Below are 10950 nucleotides of genomic sequence, written 5' to 3' on the forward strand. Positions count from 1 at the left end.
CTCTAAAAAACTAAAGCCTATATTTACAAACCTATATAGAGTGGACATCCTAAATTCTAAAACTGTTCTATTCAAAAACATAAACAAAAGCAAAGATTATAAGTCTAGTGTGTTGTTATTATGATGTTAGAATGTAGAAGGCCAAAAATTGGGTGGACCACACATGGCTGATTGATCAACCATGGTGACTGGATTAGTATCATAAGGAAGAGGAGACTGCAAACTGGTGGCCTGATTCAGAGCCGGACGCTATTTGCGGATGGTCGTTCTAAAAAAGGGGCCGGATATTTAAATTGAGCGCTCGCTCTTTGCTGTGTGTTGACGCCTCTATGTCTGAGCGAGCGTCCAAAAAATGCGCTTGCTATTTTGTAAAGACGCCCCTTTGCCGTTCGCATCACACATCATCTCCGGTATTTATTAGATTAATCGGGAACATCGAAAGGCATCTGAACTGCTTGCAGTGCTTGTGGTAGGATTTTCTTCTGGTATCACTGCAAGCAGTTCAGGTTAAAAGACAACCAAGTGACGTGGTCGATGATGCTCCTTTACTAATTATGCACTCCCATTAAACGCCCTTTTGACCATTAGGCACGCCTGTGTTCGGATCTCCACCCCCCCGTTTTCAAGCACCTTCCACTGTTACCACCCACAAACGGTACATTCTGTCAATCAAATTAGCAGCCCCTCGCTGTTTTACGAGCGCACGATTTCCGACCGCAATGACTGGTTTATGACCCATACGCATGCGCAGTTGTGCGAACATCGCTCAGAGCGAACGAGCGGCCGCTTACGAGCGGCTCTGAATCAGGCCCTGGGTGTCGTGTTATGAGTTGGCCATATGGGATATGTTGTTGTTAAGGGATCAGGCTGGTTATCAGTGGACACATTATTATAGTTGTTGTTATTCTGGGTTGCCATCTCCTGAATGGTGTTTACCAACAGACAGAGACTACCTATCAGCTCAGTCATAGACACTTCTTGAGGAACAGAGCTCTGCTCTCTGGAGGGAAGCCAAATAGGTGGGAGCCCCTGCTTCAACATCTGAAGCTCTTCTCTCTCCACATCATCTATCTACTGTATTATAGATGAAAAAAAATGTCATCGGGGACATCTAGCTCCTCTTTCTGCACCTCGCTCTCCCTTTTTGGACAGGAAGTCCAGGATGGATGGTTTGGAAGAAGAAGGTCTAGCAACAGATGGGGATGGTCAATATCAAGACCTGGTTTCCCCAGTGGGTGTAGTCTGGGAGGTATTGGTTGGCATGCAGGCAGTGGAATAACAAAGGCCTCCATGTTGTCTCTGCTCACTATTCCGTATTTCAGTTTGCGATTCAGGTAGGAATAAAGTCGGCTACAGAACACAGAATCACTGGATGTCTTAGTGCATTCAGGCCAGATACGATCCATGAATTCCCAGACAGATTCCGGACAGATGAATCCTTTGCTTGTGATAATCTTTGGTAATTCCTGGCAAAGGTGGGTGTTACAGCCAGACACTTTGAAGGCTGTAACTTTCAACTGCTTTATAGAAAACATGTGAATGAAACCTTTCCATACTGCAGAACATGACGGAGAAATCCCTTGAAGTTCAGCACGTAGAGCATCTTTTTTCATGTTCTCTGAGGCCTCTCCTGACTGTGAAGAAAGATTCTCCACACTGTAGTCTTCCATTGTGACTTTATAATGGTGATTTCAATGTTACCCACTGGCTGAGATCCATCTCATCTGAGGGTTGGGTTTTCCCCATGCAAATGAGACAATTCACATCCAGAAGGTAACTCTTATGTTTAGCCATGGTGTCAGTCTTTCTTTTGGCAGAATTTGCACAATCTTGGTCTTGGGGGCACCATAATGAATCAGACAGATACTCCAGGGTAAACATCTGATCTGATGTTGTATCTATTTCTATTCTATTAAACCTTTGTGTGTGAGTTTAGTCATCTGCCGCTTGTGGTGGAGCACTTTTTCTGCTTTCTAAATGATCTCCAGACACAACGTAAAACTTAAACCTTAAACTGAAATGTTGCATTTAATGCTCTGTTCCGCTTGTTCACATATCTAAGTAATATGGTTAAGTGGGCAGTGGGAACAATGGCAATTTGAAGGCCACTAACTAACTCTGTTTTTTTTAATGTCCCTGTACAGGTTGGGAAATTCCTTTACAGAACAGGTTTGCAAAGGATTATTTAAGGCAATTGTTATCTATTTTTGGAAAGCACACTTCCTGTTCCTGGTCCCCTTCTGGGATGAAAAAAATCCACTCCCAGCAAGCAGGCATGGCGCTCAAGAAAGAATTCCCAAGAAAAACACAACAAATGACTGAAACATTAAATCTGAAATGTTGCATTTAATGCTCTGTTCTGCTTGTTCACATATCTGATATGGTTAAGTGGACAGTGGAAACAACGGCAGTTTGAAGGCCACTAACTGAATGCCTTACAAAAGGTTTGCAAAGGATTATTTAAGTCAATTGTTTTTTGGAAGCACTCTTCATGGTCCCCTTCTGGGATGAAAATCCACTCCTAGCCGCAGAAGCAGGCACAAGATTCTCAAGAAAGACACGATGTTACGCCTTAAATCAGGGGTAGCCAACCTCGGTCCTCGAGAGCTCACGTTTTCCAGATGACCAAGCTGGTGCACAGGTGTATTCATTACTCACCAAAACATTTAGAAAGATCCACAGGTGGAGTTAATTATTATAGTTGTGATTCTGTGAGACCTGGCTACCTCTACCTTAAATCATAGATCTTACGCTTGTCTACATATCAGTGCTGGTTAAGTGGCACTTTGAGGTCACTAACTATGTTTTTTTTATGTCCCTGTACAAGTTGGGAAATGCCTTTATAGAAGGTTTGCAAAGGATTATTTAAGTCAATTGTTTATTTGTTTTTGGAAAGCACTCTTCCTGGTCCCCTTCTGGGATGAGAAAATCAACTCCCAGCAGCAGCAGCAATAGCCATGCTCAAGTATTCTTCTGTGGCAAGGACTGATGTGAATGTATCACATTTTTTTTGTGAATGCCTCCTCCCCTCCCCTTCTCCTTCATAATTTTCTTCGGAATCAAAAAACAAAACTAAATTTACTACCAATCAACCATCACTGTCCCTGCCCTGCCTTCAACTACATACATACTCCAACTCCCTCAGGCCTCTCTTGAATAATAAAAGTGTTTCCTGATGTGCCATGTTTGAAGTTGAACTGTTTGTGTTTGTGTCACCCACTGCTGCAGTCAGTCAGCTATCTTGGTGCAAATTTTGGGCCTAAACTAGATGAAAAAAAAATCAAAATTGTGAGCTGTGAGGTGGTCAAAATTGATTGGAAACGAGTAAATATTATTGAGGTTAATAATACTGTAGGAACAAAAAAAGGCCAATTTTATGTGATTTTAGCTGTTTTGATGATTTTTTAAGAAAAAATCCAGATCCAAAACCAAAACCGAAAAACAAAACACAGAGGTGAGGTTTTGGCAAAACCAATCCAGATCCAAAACCAAAACACGAGGGTCAGTGCACATCTCTAGTTAATTTCGACACAGCCACTTCCTCATTTATTGTAATCCTTCTTATGTGTAAAAACTGGGAATAGGGGAGTCCCTTTTTCAAAGAGATTGGATGATGGCTTTGTGCGTGCAGCAAAGTGCTGCAATCCGTTGGCTTGTGGTAGATCCTTGCTTCAAATTCTCTGCCTTTCCATTCTATAAGTCCATCAAAGTAATGTACTGCTTTATGACTGCATTCATAAGTAAATTTGATGTGTTTATGCATTTGCTTTATCTGTGCCATACGGGGAGACAAATTCTTCCTTAGATCCTGACCAAAGTATCAGGAAATCATTGATGTTCCTTATAAACAACCTGACATGCTGGTGAAATGACTCATTATCAAAAAACAGGGATTTCTCCACCCCTAACATATAAATGTTTGCGAAGGAGGGTGCCACGTGTGACCCCATTGCACATCCCCGGAAATGAAGAAAAAACATATTGTCAAATAGGAAGTAGTTCCTGGTGAGCGTTTCTTTAATAATGTCATAATATGAATAGAAATGTATTGTCATCAACAAACAAATTTGACAGATGAAATTACATTTGTACAGGCACACCAATAATGAACTGTAAAGCAGCAATCCATAGTAAAAGGAATACGAACAATAAATAATATACAGACAATAATAAATAAATTAGCTAAACAGATACATTCATAGTGTTCAACATGCGCTCTGCAGATGGAAGAAAACTATCCCACAAGCGTCCTGTGCATGCCAAAAATTCTCTGAACCTCTTTTGAGATGGAAGTTTATCAAAAAATCAGTGAAAGTGGTGGCCAGGGTCTGATATCATTCTTCTGGTTCTCTTTAGAACCATAATACCATAAAGACCATGAATAGTTGGCAACTGCATGCCAATAACTTTACTAGCGGTCTTAACAACCCGTTCTATTGCACTCCTTTCACTTGCCATGCCAGACAATGATACCAAAGGTCAAAATGCTCTCCACTGAGCATCTGTAAAAATTCAACATAGTTAATAAAGAATGGCACATGTGGGCCCGTATACTCAGTGTTGTCACGTAAGAACTGATGAACACTTTCCAATCCCTGCTGCTGTGGGATACTGGTGTACAATGACACCACATCAATAGTGCACAATAGTAAATTAGTTGGTAAGTTTTGGATACTGTGTAATTTCTATAGCAAGGTGTTGGTGTCCTTCAAAAAAGTGTATTGATTCATAATCAATAGTTGAACACAAAAATCCCAAAATTTAGAAATGGTACTATACAGTGAGTCTCTCGCGGAAATTATGGGCCATCCTGATGGTGACTCCAAGAACTTGTGAATTTTTGGAAGCGAGTATATTAGTGGAACTAACGGTTTATCTACTTCAAGGTTAGTTTTAGTGAATTCAGAAATCCAGTTGCTGGATACTGCTTCCTGTAAGATGGTATCCAGTTCTGTTTTGTATTGATTTGATGGATCTTTTTCCAATTTTAAATATACTGCTGTATCTGTTTTTTGTCTATATAGTTCTTTTTTGTAATCGCCTATGTCCTGTATGACTGGGGCCTCTCCCTTTGTCTGCAGGTCGAATAGAGATGGAGGTGTCTTTGCTCTGGGTTTTTAATGCCAGATAAACATCCTTTGTTAAATTGTTCCGATTAGAAGTGTACTCTCTTCTGGACTCCTGTAGTACTTAATGGTCTAATAATCTAATAAAACTCTTGATTGATGCATTATGGGATTGAGGTTCGAACGTCAAACGTTTCTTAACTGGTCCTTACTCATATATCATAGTGTCATCCTGAGTGTTAGAGTAAAATTCTTTCAATTTGAGGATAAGTGTAAAGTACTACATTTCCTTTTCCATTCAAAACTATTGATGGTACAAGTAGGAACGAAGCTCAGTCCTTTATTAAGTTAACTCCTTTCAGCTTCAGTGATGCTTCTACTGGAAAGGTTAATTATGTTCTCTTTTTGTATGTTCTTTTTCCTCTCCCCCTGCTTACCACGTCTCGTGCAGGTCCTGTGTCTTTTGCTGCCCAGGTAGTAACCCCTAAAGGGGGCCTCCATGAGGTGGTGTTAGTAGAGGTTTCTTGATTGCTCTGTGAAGAATTAGCCCCACTAGAGAAATCACTTTTCAATTGTCGTCTTGGGGGGCCTTGTCTGGTTTTTCTGAACGTGGATTTGAGAGTTCTACCTGTGGCTCAGGAATACACTCTTTGTTCCTGGTAATACAAATTGACCATGTTAAGCTTTTTTTTCTTGAACTTGAATAATTCTTTTTTATATTCAGTGAGGCTCTCCAGCCAATTCTGAGTAGAATCGCTGGCAATGTCTGTTTTGTGAGTGGTCTCAAATGTAGTAATTGTATCGCAAATACTGGACAGTTCTCTACTGGACTCCTCAATTACAAGTAACAAAAGGTCCAGAGAGAACTTGTTCAATAACGCTACCCAGTGCCTAAAAAAATCCACAAAATTACGTCCGATTGTTGGGGTATTCCTAATCCGGAAACTCCTGGGTATTTTACACTCTTTGTGGTAATCTGTTAGCGTTACCCCATGAAGGTAGTAATCTACCTATTTTTTCTTTAGTTTAAGTAAAGCTTCATATAATTCCTCTGTGGATTCCGTGGCGGCTGTTTCCAATAAAGAATATTTGAAGTATAAATTTTCTGCTTTAGTGTCACTGAAGCTTAATATTTCCCCTATAGGGAGCTGTAGGTTGAGAAACCCACTTCCATCTGCTATGCTGCTGGCGCTAGTTTTGGTTTTAGATGTCATCACCAGTGTGTACCGTACAATACCTTAATTGGATTTATCGGAGAAACCACCAGAAGGGAGAAAACTTATGGTATATAAGCTGGGTATGGCAGAAAAAAAATATACTCTAGCTGTACATGGCCCAGAATCTGCTGCTCACCAACGCCATCTTTGGTGACACTGCCACAATATACATATATATATATATATATATATATATATATATATATATAGATAGATATATAAAAATATATATATATATGTATAAAAAATTATAAGAAAAAAACAAAAACAATTTTTTTTAAAATGTATGTAAAGAGTTTAAACTATTGTACACACATGTATTGTGACACAGTCGGGATAGGGGTCCCTCTCCTGCGGTAGATGGACTCCCTCTTTACACACACAGCAGCCGTAGAAACAGGATACAAGTCTGCGGTTCTCGTACAAATTGGTTGGCGCCAGTCTTTATTGTGCCAAATGAATATAAACATAAATAAAACATAAACATAATTCCTAGCCCGGCTATGACAGGAACCTAGGACATATGTAGAAGCCATTCCACACTTCTCCAGTGCTTCTATCACAACATATCCCCCCCCCTTTGTTTTGACCTGTGGAGCAGAACAACTGCAGCTCCCAAACAATGGACACGTGACAAAGCATCTGCATTGGCCAGCTGGCTTCCTGGCCTGTGTTCTACCGTAAATTTAAAGGTTTGTAATGCCAAGAACCATCTCATTATTCTCTCATTACTGTCCTTTTTTTCTGATATCCACTTCAGAGGTGCATGGTCAGTGATCAATCTGAACTTTCTTCCCACCAAGTAGTACCTGAGAGTCTCTAACGCCTACTTTATGGTCAATGCTTCTTTCTCGACCGTAGCATAGTTTGTTCATGTACATTTAATTTCCGGCTTAAGAAGAAAAACGGGCGTTCTTCACCCTCATTGCTTTGGGACAGGACCGCCCCGATGCTTACATCTGATGCATCAGTTTGTGCAACAAACTCTTTGTCAAAATCAGGGGTCATCAGAACTGGTTGGGTACATAACGCTATTTTTAACTCCTGGAAAGCCTTCTCTGCTTCAGGACCCCATATTCAACTGTTTGACCCGTGGCTGGGTCCGTTGGAACTGGCTGCATCAGCATTGAGTATTGATTACTGGAAATTGGCTAAAGAACTGATTGAAATTATTTCTGGGACTTGTTGAGCACCTTTTCAATCAATCAATCAATCAATCAATCAATCAATCAATCAATCTATCTATCTATCTAAAAATCCAGAGAGATGGGCACTCACCACTGTTGTGATAAAATCAGCAGGTTCTTTTTGGTCAAAGTAGACCTTTATCAAGACAGGACAACTCCATAGCCTCCAGATAAGCCCACTACCCCCACTCACTACGGGCCAATTTATATAGCACTCACAATCAGCGTTCAAACCCACCCACTGGCCAAACAGGAAGCCAGATGCTCCAATCCAATATATATGTATATGTATATATATATATATATATATATAAAATTATATATATATTGTGTACAGTGGTAGCCACGCCCTCTGCCGGATTCCTCTTACGCGCCATGCTACCTAAGTGATGTTATTTGGGGGCATGCCCGCATGGCACGACTCCTGTGTAACATCAGGCTGGGGGAGAACACAGCACTTTGTCACTAGCTGGGCTTCCCCCAACCCTCTCCCAGCACGCAAGTGCGTGCAGCATCCATTCAGCTACTCAGGGGTCCGGCACCGCCGCACAGGTGCAGCGGTGGGGGTGCCCAACCTCCCGACCAGACCACCCTCGGGACACTTCGGCCCACGGGTGGAACAGCGGGATAGTGCTGTCCCACTGAAATCGGGATGATGGAAGGGGTGCGCCCTCTATGGGGTGGCACCCCTGTTCGACCACACCCCAAGAGCCGACCCTGAGGTAAGTGCATGTATTTGTGCGTACGAATGTGCGTCTGGTAAGCCTGATAGTTTTATGATTTTAGCTATTATGGAGGAAGATAATTTTGCACATATACACGAGTTTCTGGAAGGATGTATAAGGGACTTGCAAAATGAAGATCTGTCCTTTGACACACTTGCAGATGTGGATGTTGATCCTGTTCTGTTGTGTCAACAAATGTTACTTCTCCAGCTTTTCCTCACACATCACCTCCACATGTGTCTATCAGGACTGAAGGAGACTCAACAGATGGCAAGATGTGAGCGCCACGTAAATGTAAGAGAAAAACCAAGGTCCTTAAGAGGCAACATCCAGATTACATAGTGGGACCAAAGTTCGGCCTAACATTCATGGAAGGATCTGTATTGAAATTGGTAAAAAAAGTAAATTATGTGAACTCCACTTATAATACACAAACGTATCTACAAAAGCGGTGAGAATTTAAAAAAAAATAATAATTTCCAAATTAAAAATATTTTTTTTATATACATATACAGTATATATACATATATATATATACATATATATATATATACATATATATATATATATATATATATATATATATAGAAAAAAGGGGAACAAAGACAAGCGCATGATAGTGTAGTGATTAGTCACACCGTGAATTACGTATATGAATAATAAGATGCGCGTACCGTAAGTATACTTGTATTAAGCATATGGGAAAACAATCCTTAGATCGCAGTTATAGGAACACACAGGCAGCTTCCGGGTGACAGTCCCAGCAGGAATAAGCAGCAGGTAATGGTTGCAACAGTCCAGTCAGTGATTTACTGACTACTGTGGGGTGGAGAGACAAAAGCTGCAGGCTACATCCGATGTGGGATCCTATAACTGCGATCTAAGGATTGTTTTCCTATATGCTTAATATACAAGTACACTTACGGTACGTGCATATTATTATTCATATACGTAATTCACGGTGTAACTAATTACTACACTATCAGGCACTTGTCCTTGTCCCCCTTTTCCCCCAGATTTATCCGACTTGCCAATCGGCTTTTTCAAGGATTAAGCAGCTACCTGCTTGCAAAAAGCAGTATAGTGTGACTTAATATAAGAAGGAGGAAAGAGACTTCCTTAATAGTACCATCTTCCCGTGTGATTGAACAATTTTAGGGGCAGCGCCACAGTTCTATTCTATTGATTGCATATATAATATATATATATATATATATATATATAAATATATATTAGGGGTGTGCACCGGCCACTTTTCGTGTTTTGTGTTTTGGTTTTGGATCTGGATCTTTCTTCGTGTTTTGGATCTGGATTGGTTTTGCCAAAACCACCCTTCCGTGTTTTGGGTTCTGGGTTTTGTGTTTTGGATCTGTATTTTTTTGAAAAAAAGCATAAAAACAGCTAAAATCACAGAATTTGTAGGTTTTTCTGCTCCTATGCTATTATTAACCTCAATAACCTTAATTTCCACTCATTTCCAGTCTATTCTGAACACCTCACACCTCACAATAGTGTTTTTATGTCCAAAAGGTTGCACCGATGTAGCTGGATGACTATGCTAAGCGACACGAGTGGGCGGCACAAACCGTGACCCATCTAGGCGTGAAACTGCAGTGGCAGACAGGATGGCAGTTTGAAAAACTAGGCCCCAAACTGTACATAATGCAAAGAAAAAAAAGAGGTGCAAGATGGAATTGTCCTTGGGCCCTCCCACCCACCCTTATGTTGTATAAACAGGACATGCACACTTTAACAAACCAAGCATTTCAGCGCCAGGGTCTGCCACACAACTGTGGCTGAAATGATTGGTTCGTTTGGGCAGAAAAAAAAAGAACAATATTTTTATTGTTTGTGTAGCACACTTTGAGGGTGTCACCACCCTTTAACAGACAGACGCACGCTTGTCGCTGCTGCTTTGAGGATGCAAGTGCGGCTACAGCCCACACAATTCACAAAGACAGAAAAAAAAAGAACAATATTTTTATTGTTTGTGTAGCACACTTTGAGGGTGTCACCACCCTTTAACAGACAGACGCACACTTGTCGCTGCTGCTTTAAGGATGCAGGTGCGGCTACAGCCCACACATTTCACAAAGACAGAAAAAAAAGAACAATATTTTAATTGTTTGTGTAGCACACTTTGAGGGTGTCACCACCCTTTAACAAACAGACGCACGCTAGTCGCTGCTACTTTGAGGATGCAGGTGGAATCTAGACGGGATTTGGAACCGGGGACACACTACCTCCATCAATTGTCTAAATCCCACTGCACTAATGGCGGATACCGGACGCACGCCTAACACCAACATAGCAGTCAAGGCCTCAGTTATACGTTTTGCTTCAGGATGACTGCTGTCGTACTTCATCCTCATCGCTAGGGACTGTTGGAGGGTCAATTATTTAGTAAAAGTAGTGATGTTCCTACTTCCTCTCTGGGATGATGAACAACTCCCAGCAGCAGCAATAGCACTAGGAGGAAGTGGTTCTTGATCTTTCCCTATTTTATTTTTATCGGAGAAAGTTTGGTCCTCCATTTATGTTATATTGATATATACGTGCGGCTAAAGCGCACACAACCACAGAAAATATTTTTTTATTTTTGCTGGAGAGTAGTGCACTTTGTGGGTTACACCACCCTTTAAGAAATGAGCCAGCCGGCTCTTTACTTATGGGACACAGGCGCACACTTGGCGCTGCTCCTTTGTTGATGCACGTGCAGCCACAGTGCACACAAGTCACAAACACAGAAAATATA

The sequence above is a fragment of the Taudactylus pleione genome, unplaced genomic scaffold (genome assembly GCF_031769625.1).
Source record: "Taudactylus pleione unplaced genomic scaffold, aTauple2 ptg000366l, whole genome shotgun sequence".
Classification (NCBI taxonomy): domain Eukaryota; kingdom Metazoa; phylum Chordata; class Amphibia; order Anura; family Myobatrachidae; genus Taudactylus; species Taudactylus pleione.